Source organism: Amblyraja radiata, chromosome 6, assembly GCF_010909765.2.
Source record: "Amblyraja radiata isolate CabotCenter1 chromosome 6, sAmbRad1.1.pri, whole genome shotgun sequence".
Taxonomy (NCBI): domain Eukaryota; kingdom Metazoa; phylum Chordata; class Chondrichthyes; order Rajiformes; family Rajidae; genus Amblyraja; species Amblyraja radiata.
Genome location: NC_045961.1, coordinates 32,123,418 through 32,136,336, shown reverse-complemented (window position 1 = coordinate 32,136,336; position 12,919 = coordinate 32,123,418). Strand labels below are relative to the sequence as shown.

The 12,919-nt window shown below is 44.6% G+C and overlaps 1 pseudogene; it reads right to left on the bottom strand.

The window, feature by feature from the left end:
• Nucleotides 1–2,608: 2,608 nt before the first annotated feature.
• On the bottom strand, nt 2,609–8,665 carry LOC116974705 (annotated as a pseudogene).
• Nucleotides 8,666–12,919: the final 4,254 nt, after the last annotated feature.

Here is a 12,919-nt window from a genome sequence, read left to right as displayed (position 1 = left end):
GCTTGTATTCAGTGTTTTACCGAACCATTCTAACGGGGTAAGATTAGGACCGGAATTACACCTTCGTTGTCATAGTGTCAAAATCTGAAACACCTTGAAGGATTACATTTACGAGGACTGCACCAATTTAAGGTTGCAGCTCACCTACGCGTTTTCAAAGTCAATAAGGAAAGACTGCACCATTAGCCTTACCAGCAGCATTCATGTCCCCAAAAATCTTATTAACAAAAAAAATCACCAAAGTGGAGAAGGTGATTCAAATGAGGAAAGCAAGTTCATGACATAAACATGATAAAATGAGAATGACATAGAATGGGGATAGGAGTGACCTTGAGAAGAGCTTAAAGTGTACACCCAGTACCATCACCAATAGCAGTGAATCAGAAAATCCTGTTGAACTTTCAAGTCTTAAAGGTTTTTCTACAAGGACGTGTTTGGTAGATTGACGTACAAGATAGCATGGCTAGTAAATTAGGTTTAGGAGATGAAGAATTGTTTTCATTTTAAGGTATGTTTTCATTTAAATGTTTTCATTAAATGTATAGAAATAGCCCACTGAGACCATCTACAAGAGTCGCCAGGTTTTGGCACCATTTTCAAAGTCTCCATTTGACACCATTTTCAAAAGAAGATAGTCTTCTATAAAGCTCAGTAGATGTGGTGTGGCGCTTTGTACATGAACCTTTTTTCTTTACTGATTGCAGAATATTGGCAAAAGGATGTCTTGCTCCGACTTCATTGCAAACCTAGAAGGACTGAATGATGGTAAAGATTTGCTCAAGGTAAAATGATCCAATGAAATGATCACAGCATCAGGAGGAGACCATTTACCTCGTGAGGTCTCTTCTCCTATTCAGTCAGAGTGAGGTTGGCCTGTCCTACTTCATTTATGTCTGATCGGTGGAATTAATTTCAGCGACAGAGTACAAGAAAATGAAGCAACTATGCAGTGTGGAGACACAAGAGACTGTTGCTGTTAGGATCTGGAGTAAAAAGCAAGCTGCTGGAGGAATTTAACAGGTCAGGCAGTATCTGTGGAGGCAAAGGGATGGTCAATATCTTGGATACTGCATCAGGTCAGTCCAGAAACCACCAACTAAGAGCTGTGTTACGCCAAAAGCCCCTTTTAAGGCAAAAGGAAAACACCTCAGAAGTACTAGTGTGGAAGTGTCACGATAAGAATACAATGGAACCAGGGAAACTGGCCATACAAGAAGGAATCCTTGCAAGAGGCAAAATGGAAAGATGTATACCGAGTAGATTAGTGCTTTGTAGGTTTGTAATGAATATTGCTCACAAGACTATTTCACCAAGATTTCAAATGAAAGCCTGTCGGAAATCAGCAGTAGAAGTGAAGACACACCTGAGTTCAGTGTGGGAACAGGACACACAATTATTGCAATGTACTAAAAAAAGGAACAAAGGAACTGGTTCAGTTCAGACAGAAAAGAGGTTCTGTGTATGTATTGTTCAGATCTACGTGCTCATAACTATGACTTTGACTTGGTAGAAGTGAGTGGTATTAAGGGAAAAGTTGGTCAATGCAAAAACAAATTCAGCTGCGAGTAAGTTCATAAATTCATACGTGATAGTAGACGTAAGCCATTCGGCCTGACACCCATACTAATCAAGAATCCCCTGACACCTGTATTAATCAAGAATCTATCTATCTCTGCCTTAAAAATATCCTTTGACTAGGCCTGGACTCTTTCAACCGGCAACCATATAGTATTTGCTCCATAGTATGAAGAAGGGTCTCAAACCGAAACGTCACCCATTCCTTCTCTCCAGAGATGATGCCTGTCCCGCTGAGTTACTCCAGCATTTTGTGTCTATCTTCGGTTTAAACCAGCATCTGCAGTTCCTTCTTACACCTTTCTATAACTTATTCTGTACTTAACTTTTCCTAATTCTGATGAAAGGCTATCGACCAAAAATGTAATTGTGTCTCTCTGTCAGGTACACCCTAATTTACAGAGTACCCTCCAGCATTCTCCGTTATTTCAGATTTCCAGCATCTGAAGTTTACTTTGCATTTTGACTTCACAGTACTTTAATGGTTGCAAAGCGATTTGTGATGTTCTGAGAATGTGAAAGGAATAATTCTATTTTCTTAAAAATATATAATTATTGATCGATCAAGTTTTACTTAGCCTTTGGGATCAGGTTCCATTAGGGTGGACTCCTCATTGCTGAAGGAAGAGATTAGATAACAGCCGTCAGATCCCTATACACCCTGGCCAGTTTCCCTGAATATTCTTCATTCCACACAAATGTCTTGGGCCAGCAGAAATAATTCTGGTTAACTTTAATTGATTAAGAAATACACTGAGAGATGAAAAAAAAAACTAATTAAGAAAAATGACAGACAATTCAAATGCATTTAACCTCAAAATCTTTCTGAACGTGTTCAAATTTATATGCATTAAATGACATGTACTATGATCATATATTTGATAAAGCAAAATGTTTGGTGGTCTTCATACTTTAAAGAAATGTGTAGCAAGATTCACAATAAAATATAGCACTTCTGCAGAAACTCTATCTTGACATTCCCTTTGATTGTAATTCTGCGTTTATTATATTGTCTTTCAAACACGTGTTTTATCAGAGATTTCATTAAATTAAACGTCATTTGTCACTACACTAACCAATATTTATTGTATCACCAGCCTTCTGACTTAAAATCTGCTCCAGGAGTGAGAAACAGGCTAGTCGATTTGTGTTTGGATCTACATTGCCACCCCGTTGTTTTGGATCTCAAACCAACATCATTTGCAGCCATGTCTCCAATGGTTTTACCATTAAGCTGCAAAACAAAACAAAACCATTCAAAAATGAAATAATCGCAGTGAACTCACCATCATGGGAAGGGTGGTGAGTGTATGGAACAAGCTGCCAGTGGAGATAGTTGAGGCTGGGACGAACCCAACGTTTAAGAAACAGTTAGACAGGTACACGGATAGAACAAATTTGGAGGGATATGGACCAAATGGGTGGGACCAGTGTAGCTGGGACATGTTGGCCAGTGGGCAAGTTGGGCTAAAGGGCCTTTTTCAACATTGTATCACTCTATGAATCTATGTAGTTATCACAATTTATGTCTGAAGAAAAAGCACTTTCCCTTTCACAGATGCTGCCTGACTGCTCAGTGTATCAGCCTTTTTATTTTTTATTTTTGTGACAATTTACTTAGATTTAACATTGTAATAATGTAACAGTTATTATTTGACCAGACCCTGGAAAAGATAACATTCCATGTTGCCTGGTGACTAACATACATTTACTGGGGAAGATTCCAGCTATTGGACAATTCACAAAACTAACAATTGTTTGCAAAACACAAAGTGCTGGAGGAACTCAGACGTTCAGGCAGCATTAGTGGAGGGAATGGAAAGTGACATCCTTTCTTCACTTACATACCTTTGTGACCTACCTTTCTTCAGGCAGTATCTGGAGGAAAGGACAGGCCGGAAATATCGTCTTTCCATTCTCTCACCAGAAGCTGCCTGACCCAATGAGTTTCTCCAGAACATTGTGTTTTGCTCAAGATTCCAGTATTTGCAGTGCATTGTAGCTCTAGAAATTGCTGGCACTTGGTCAGTTAGGCATTCCAGCATCTATTTCTGCAGCACTGCATTATATTTGAAGGGGAAAATATTTGGGTAGGATAACAGGTTTGGGTTTTCAAGATCCTTGTTCCCCTCACTGTGATTGCATGGTCACCTGAATTCCTCTTCAAAGGTATCAAAGGTATCAAAGGTATTTTATTAGTCACATTCACATACACCTAGGTGTAGTGAAGTGAAATGCTTTTTGCCATTTTGCAGCACACAAAAAAATACAGACATAACACCAATGAGAGTCTTAAACACATAGAACATCCCCCCACAATGGCTCCCACCATGAGGGAAGGCACAAAGTCCAGTCCCCAACCCCAGTTCACCCATAGTCGGGCCCATTGAGGCCTCCACAGTTGCCTCTACGGAGGCCCGATGTTCCTGGCCGTTCTCGCCGGGTGATGTTGCTCCGGCGTCGGGAGAGTCCTCCCAGCGGCTTGGGAACCCTGGAACGGCCGCTTCCGCACTGGAGGCCGCGGCTTCGGAAGCCGACAAGGCCGCGCCAGTTGGAGCTCCACAACTGGCGATCTCGTCGCGAGATCCCAGGCTCCCGGTTTAAAATTCAGCGCCGCCGCCCGCAGGTGGCCGCTCCACAGACCCGCAGCTCCGCGATGTTGTTCCCGGCGGTCTCAGCTCACCGGAGCTCCAGCGCGGCGACCCAGGCAAGGTATCGCCCGCTCCGCGATAGTGCTCCAGCGCTGTGTCGCCGCCGAAAGCCGTGGTTCTGGGCGGTCCCCTCAGGAAACGCCGCTCCAGGCCCGCTGGTAGGCCGCGAGGACGGGTCGAAGCTGCAGCCCGGAGAAAAGCCGCCTCTCCGACCAGGTAGGGACCCTGAAAGGTAGTTTCCCCCTTCGCTCGTTTTACAACTGTCCACCCTTTTTTTACAAGACTGATATTGGAGATTTTAAAAATGTCATGATACAACCAAATTTCAGCGAAATTTAAGTTGTTAAAGATGCAAAATTCCTACAAGTAAAAATACTCACGTGCTAAGGCCATTGGGCTGTGGCAAATTTGTGGAGAACCTTACTTCACCAGTCATCTCTTCAACAGCCATAATGTCATACTGGCCCTCAACTCTAACTTTGTCTTGCCTAAAAGGAAGTGTATTTTCACGATTAATTTATCCACAGCAATAAATGTCAAAATATATTGTAATCCATTTTCTATAAATAAATGGTAATCCTAGAAGCTATATTCCACAGATCTTTAGCAACAATGAACTGAACACACGTTTAGGTATAATTCAGCATGAATTTAATTTAAATGATAAACAGTGCACATTTTTTTTCTTTTAAAGTAGTTTTTTTTCAGTATAAGGCTCATCATTCAGTTGAGCCCAAAATGTTTTTATAATTTTTACCAAGACCCTTTACAATTACAAGCTCCAATCAATTCTACAATCTGGCCAGTACTTACTGCTGTGTATATAATTCTAACAGTCCTTTATTGTAAATTTACATCCTGTAAATATTGAGAGGCAAAATACCTATTTTTAAAACTGGAACGATGATATTGTAAGGGATGCTGCAATCAAGTTAAAGAAAATCCAAGGTAAAGGTAAAGAATATCATTACCCTTCCCTTACAATGGAAGTAAAGAAAAGAGAATGTGTTATCAATACTACAGAAAACATTCCACATCGGGTAGCTAATATTAAACTGACCAGTGAGTTTGAAATATCTGGAACCGTTTGAGGAACATCTTATTGCTGCTATGGGAAATGTGGATATTTTGTGTAGTTTAACTAAGACGGGAATTGAAATTTCATTTAGGATTATCTTCTGATTTAAAAATAAAAAGATTATGGTTTGCAAAATCTGATTTTAATTCTGTGATCTTGATTATAATCCAACAATGGATTTTTTCATTCAACCCGATTAAAGATAATAGAGAAGAAATTCATTAGAGTCCTTAACAGTACAATCCAATACCATTCCAAGCAAATGACATTGTGGGTGATTCCTTCATCTCAGGAATGAGCCCAATCTATGTAAATTACCATCATTAATTAAATTCTGAAAGAAAACCAATACTTGGGCCGATTGCCTTCAGGAAACCCTTGATTGTGTTGGTGCCTCTAAAGCTTGGTTCTTGGGTCCTCCAAAATATTCCAACTGGAATTTAAACTGGAGGTGGTGAAGGGAGGGAATAAGCCAGAAAGGGTATAAAGAACACACACTATAGAATTTAACATAAAACATCCCCACACAGCAGAATCAAAGTTTCCCACTGTGTGGGAAGGCACCAAAGTCAGTCTCTTCCTCCACTGTTCCTCGTGGTCAGGGCCTCCCCAAGCCCTCCGCAGTTGCAGCTACGGGCGGCCCGATGTCCAGGACCGCTCGCTGAGGTGATACAAGTCCGACGTCGGGGCTGCGGGACGTCCTCAGCGGCGTGGACACAGAGTCGGCCCCCTCCTACCGGAGGAGTCGGCGGCTTCCAAAGTCCGCAGGCCGCGCCGGGTGGAGACTGCTGCTGTAGGCCCTCTGCAAGGCGCCCAAGGACTCCACGATGTTGTTCAGCGCCGCCCGTGTTGGAAGCTCTCCGCACCAGAGCTCCACGATGTTGGAGCAGCGGCCCAACGCTCCGGAGCTCCAAACGGCGACCCAGGTAGGCATCGCCCGCTCCGGGTGACTCCAGCGCTGCGCCGCCGCTGTAGCAGCCCTGGTCCGGTTCCCGGTCCCCGGCAGGAAAGGCCGCTCCGATCCAGCTGGTAGGCCGTGAGGTGGGGGGCGAGGACGCGACTCGGAGAAATAGTCGCGTCCCCGCCAAGAAGAGACTGGGAAACGGTTTCCCTCTTACCCTGCCCCCCTCCCCCACATAGAAAAGTTAAAGTTTCCCCCAACACAAAACTTTAGACTAACTACAAATAAAAAAAAGATTGAAATAACAGACAGGCTGTAGGTAGAGGCTGCTGCAGTGCAGCGCCCCCTTCGTTCCATGGAATTACTTTTTATGGTCAAGTTTCTACCCTTGTTACTGTTGCAATTTAACCCAGTGCCATAACATGTTCATCGTTGCCTCAACTCATTCAATGTTTGTTACCCTCCAACTTGATTTTTCTAATATTCAGACAGCTATTTATACCTCATTCAAAATGCTATTCCCGCGTCCAATTAATTAATTAATCCACGATCACCAATCATTGTAGGCTTCTAATTCACTTTGGTTAAATTCCATCATGTCAATCCTCATCTCTTTAACCTCTAGTCCTGAAACCCTGTCAGCATTCTAATTCCACATCACTTAACCATTCGATCCCGTGCCTCTAATTGTGTCGTCGTCCTCCCCCCCCCACCCCCCAGCACCTCTCTTCATTTAATCCTTTCCCAAAAAACTACCCCCAATGCACTAATTCTAACATCCTCTCTTTGTAAATGTAAATGTGATTTAAGCATTAAGCATTAAATAGGGATGCAAAATCAATCTACTTACGATTGGAAAGGCTGCATGTTATGTAAAAATGGTCGAAATCCTGAGATACACTCAAATTCTAGTGTTCCAAAGCTCCAGTGGTCTACAGTGACTGTGTAAGATTGTGAATCAAATAACTTCGGAGCTTAGAAAGAAGGCAACAATATTGTCTAATGAACTTGTCTATTTGGCTCTCAATAATTCCCAGTGAATCTCTGGATACGAATAGACAAGCAAGAATGGAACAGAGCAAAGACAGCTCAACTAAATTGTACAAAAGAGGTGCTATAGAAGAATGGTCAAGTACCTTATCTGGAATGGAAAACATGCCACTCTGTCTTTCATTCGACATTGTGCAAGCTGAGGTTTAAATATGATGGAAACTTATTGATGAGGTTTGAGAAGTAGGCTCAGATTTGATAGTCCATTCAAGCATCTTGCAGAGAAGGAAAGACTGAAGATGGTGCAGTGGTTGCAAGAATAAAGGGACAAAATGCAATGTTGGGATTATTGGGAATAGAGGAACAAAAATACATTTTTGGGAAGGGAATGCCGATTTTAAAGGAAGAAAGAGGTTAGATGGTTTGGCAATAAACAAGTATATATGCCATTTTTTCTTAAATTGTGGTAGGAAAACCACAGAGGAAAGAGTTAAAACTTTTTTTTTTAAAGTACTTTTACATTTCTCTTACCTTGCCATTATCTTCTTGCAACACAATATTTTCAGGTTTCAGATCTCTGTGGATAATTCTGTGGTTATGTAAATATTGGCTGCCAGAACCTGGTTAAGATTAAATGCAAAATGGTAGGTGAAGGCAGATTTGTTTTAAATAGAGAATGTGCATTGCAGAGGGTGGTGAAAATTGCCCAACGCATCACCGGTTCCTCGCTCCCCTCCATTGAGTCTGTCCAAAGCAAGCGTTGTCTGCGGAGGGTGCTCAGCATCGCCAAGGACTGCTCTCACCCCAACCATGGACGGTTTACCCTCCTACCATCCGGGAGGCGCTACAGGTCTCTCCGTTGCCGAACCAGCAGGTCCAGGAACAGCTTCTTCCCGACGGCTGTCACTCCACTCAACAACGTACCTCGGTGACTGCCAATCCACCCCCCCCCCCCCCCAAATGATTCAAATCATTTGCTATGTCGCTCTTCCAGGGAGATGCTAAATGCATTTCGTTGTCTCTGTACTGTACACTGACAATGACAATTAAAATTGAATCTGAATCTTAAAATTGAATCTGAATCTTTTGTCTTTATATTGACCAGATCACAGAATATTCATGAGATTATGAGGCCATTTGGCTCATCGGTTCCAAATAAAACAACCTCAGGCTGCGATCTTTCCTCGGTGCTTCGAAATTTACAGTTCATTTCATATGAGATCTGAACCCTCTCAGTAAAATTATGTCCTGCCTATGATGCAATGACCCGAATGATTCACAATAGGCAAGCTGTAGCTGAACAGGCATTTTGTACAATTCCAGCGTAAACTTGTTTCCTGCACATTCTTTGCATCTGCTAATAAACAAAAGCATTCCATATGTCGTTCAGCTTTCTAATCTATCCATCCTTTCTTGAAGGACCTATGGATATTCACCACGTTCTCTCTTCTCCTTCACAATTCCCATCATCCTCCTATTTGCAGTGCATTCCCTTGCCTTGGTGCATCTCCCCAAGGGCAAATTGTCTTTGGTTTAAATTTCATTTTCCACTTTCCTGCCCACCTGACTATACCATCAACATCTGTAAGAAATTTTATTAAATTATAAATAGGCATTTAAAAAAACCCGACCAACATCATGTATTAAGCTAATACAGGTACACAACCTTTTATCCGAAAGCCTTGGGACCAGACACTTTTCGTAATTCAGAATTTGTCGGTCTTCGGAATGGAAATTTTTTAGCGTAGATTTTAATGGCTGGCTCAGTGGTAGAGTGCTCGGCTCATATCCGCAAGGTCGCGAGTTTGCGCCTTGATCCCGGCAGTTACTCGGTCGCGAGTTTGAGTCATCAATGTCGTTTTTTCTTGCAGAATAAATGTCTGTATGAAATGCAGTGTGTTGAATGAATTCCTGAATTTGTAAATGTGCCCGCAGCATTGAATCACCTCTCGCACTCATGTCATCCTAGCGGGGCTACATGCCCTTAGGTGGCCTAGCTCGGGGATTCTTGAATCCCCGAGCTAGGTCGCGAGTTTGCGCCTCGATCCTGGCAGTTACTCGGTCGCGAGTTTGTGTCTTCAATGTAGTTTTTTCTTGCAGAATAAATGTTTGTATGAAATCCAGTGTAGGAGAGGTGTACTGACTGTGTGGGCAGAACTTTGGAAGTGATTGCCCACCAGTCTAAAACGCCGCTGTGTCTCCCTGTCCCTGGGATAGCAGGGGGCAATCAAACAGCACAATACCCCCCTCCCCCTCCAACTCCAGAGGAATCCGCTCCCCGATGGGCCGCTACGGCGACAAGTGGCAGTTTGCCCACAGCCCGAGCTGCGCCCCTTCATCCGCCACCCCAAGAACAAGACGTACCTTGCACACCATCAGCTTCTTCCCCTACGTGTTCCCCTGGAGTTGGAGCGGGGCTGGGCTGGAGTTGCTGCTGGCTGTGGGTCTCTGGGATCTCCGTGCTTGCAGTGGGCCTGGGGGTCGGTGTCCCGTTGGTCCTGACGTCTCCGGCCACCCCCCTGGACTGGATCTGAGACTGGGAACTGTACCGCAGTTGCCCCCTCCCTCTGCAACTGCAAACAACCCCACTCTCCTGCAAGGGCGGTACAGTTCCCGGAGGATGGCAGGTGGCCGGAGACGTCAGGACCAACAGGAACCCGCTCCCCGATGGGCCCCTACGACGCCCCAAGCTGCGCCCCGTCATCCGCAACCCAGGTTCCTCTGTAGTTGGAGCGGGGCTGGGCTGGGCTGCTGTTGGCTGTGGGTCTCTGGGATCTCCGTGCTTGCGCTTGAAAACGTTCACCGAGGGCGGCCCACAGAGGTGACAGCGGAACCTCCGGTCGGTCCTCGAAGAAAGGGGAACTAAATCCCCATTCATAAAAGAGAAGGTGAGGGTATATTGCGCGGGAAGGTTAATAATTGACAATATGCTGCTGCCTGCCCGCTGAGTTAAAAAGTTCCCACGCAAGACTCACGATACACTGTGTATCGTGAGTCTACCGTGGGAACTTTTTAACTCGGCAGGCAGCAGCATATTGTCAATTATTAACCTTCCCGCGCAATATACCCTCACCTTCTCTTTTATGAATGGGGATTTAGTTCCCCTTTCTTCGAGGACCGACCGGAGGTTCCGCTGTCACCTCTGCAGGCCGCCCTCGGTGAACGTTTTCAAGGACCTTTCTTCAAGGACCGAAAAAATGGCCGCTATTCGGAGGTTTTCGTTATTTGGATCTTCGGATAAAAGGTTGTGCACCTGTACTTGGATTTATTTAAGTCCACAACAGTTTCAGGCTTGCCCAATACCTTCAAACACAAAATGCAACATTAGCAAAGAACCAAATAGGAAAAATATACCTGAATAAATATTCAAAAATTCTCCTACAGAAAAATGGCAATTGTATTATAAACTTCTAGCGAAAGATGTTCAAATAGATGTATTATGAGTTCAAACAAATTACTTAATAGAACATGAAAAATGGATGCACAAAAACACAGCAGTAATCAACATTCACAATTACAGGTGCACAACCTTTTATCCGAAAGCCTTGGGACCAGACACTTTTCGTAATTCGGAATTTTTCGGCTTTCGGAATGGAAGATTTTTAGCGTAGATTTTAACGGCTGGCTCAGTGGTAGAGTGCTCGGCTCATATCCGCAAGGTCGCGAGTTTGCGGCTCGATCCCGGCAGTTACTCGATCGCGAGTTTGAGTCTTCAATGTAGTTTTTTCTTGCAGAATAGGAGAGAATAGGGAGGGTTAGGCTGGGATCATTCTCTGCGAGATGATCTTAGTGCGGGAGACAAGTGTAGGAGAGGTGTACTGACTGTGTGGGCAGAACTTTGGAAGTGATTGCCCACCATTCTCAAAAGCCGCTGTGTCTCCCTGTCCCTGGGATAGCAGGGGGCGATCAAACAGCACAATACCCCCCTCCCCCTCCAACTCCAGAGGAATCCGCTCCCCGATGGGCTGCTACGGCGACAAGTAGCAGTTTGCCCACAGCCCGAGCTGCGCCACCTCATCCGCCACCCCAAGAACAAGACGTACCTTGCACACCATCAGCTTCTGCCCCTACGGGGAGCGTGTTCCTCTGGAGTTGGAGCGGGGCTGGGCTAGAGTTGCTGATCTGGGATCTCCGTGCTTGCAGTGGGCCTGGGGGTCGGTGTCCCGATGAGGGGGCGCAGCTTGGGCTGTGGGCGAACGGCCACTTGTCGCCGTAGCGGCCCATCGGGGAGCGGCTTCTGGTGGTCCTGACGTCTCCGGCCTCGCAGGTGAGCAGGAGAGTGGGGTTGTTTGCAGTTGCAGAGGGAGGGGGCAAGGGCGGTACAGTTCCCAATCTCAGCTCCTGTACACGTCACAGCCCGAGCTGCGCCCCCTCATCCGCAACCCCAAGAACAAGACGTACCTTGTACACCATCAGCTTCTGTCCCTACGGGGAGCGTGTTCCTCTGGAGTTGGAACGGGGCTGGGCTGCTGCTGGCTGTGGGTCTCTGGGATCTCCGTGCTTGCAGTGGGCCTGGGGGTCGGTGTCCCGTTGGTCCTGACGTCTCCGGAGACTGGCACTGACCTGCTGGCATCGCCGACGTGAGGACAGTGCAAAGCCCCCGCGCCGGTGCAATGGGCGGGGAACTGGAGAGGGGAGGGAAGGGGTCACACACATGGCCGGGAAGCAGAGGGGTGTAGGTGGGGTGAAACTGAAGGGAGCGACAATCTGCTGCTGCCTGCCCGCTGACTTAAAAAGTTCCCACGCAAGACTCACGATACACTATGTATCGTGAGTCTACCGTGGGAACTTTTTAACTCAGCGGGCAGGCAGCAGCAGATTGTCAATTATTAACCCTCCCGCGCAATATACCCTCACCTTCTCTTTTATAAATGGGGATTTAGTTCCCCTTTCCTCGAGGACCGACCGGAGGTTCCGCTGTCACCTCTGCGGGCCGCCCTCGGTGAACGTCTTCAAGGACCGAAAAAATGTCCGCTATTCGGAGCTTTTCGTTATTTGGAATTTCGGATAAAAGGTTGTGCACCTGTAACATTAAATCTTTTACACGGTTCTCAGAATAAATTGAACATTCAAGATACAAAACAGGCAAAGATATGAAGTTATAATGCTCATTTAACTGACTGTAGTTATGTTTTAAATGTATCCAGCACCAATTGTAACTAATTATAATCTGATCCAACCACTTAGCGTGGAGTTTTCGATAGTAAATAAAGTTGAATGAAGCTCCAGTTTCAAAACCTGAACTAGAAGATAATAGTTCAGATATCTTTCCACTAGAAAGGATAAAATTACTCAATAATCAGCTTCAGACATTAAGATATCAAGTAATATTTGCAAATCCAAGAGGAAATTATCGACAGAACTTCCCAAAAAGAAGATAACTGTTAATATTCTCATCCTTAAATTTCGATCTCAAGAACAACGCAAAAGAATGAAGAGAAATGTTATTTTTCAAATCCAAGATAGCAGAGATTAAAAGGGAAGATGGTAAATAAGCAGTGGGAGACATTTAAGGAAATATTTTGAATTCATATTCCATATTCTAGGAAAAAGATCAAACATGCATGGCTTAGAAAGTTAAAGATAGCATCAAGTTGATAAAACTGGCTCACAACCTGCTATGATGAGTAAAAAGAAAGGAGAAAAGAAAAGGAAGGAGAGAAGAAACTCAAGTAAATGTTCAAGAAGAAACTGCAGATGCTGGAAAATCGAAGGTAGATAGAA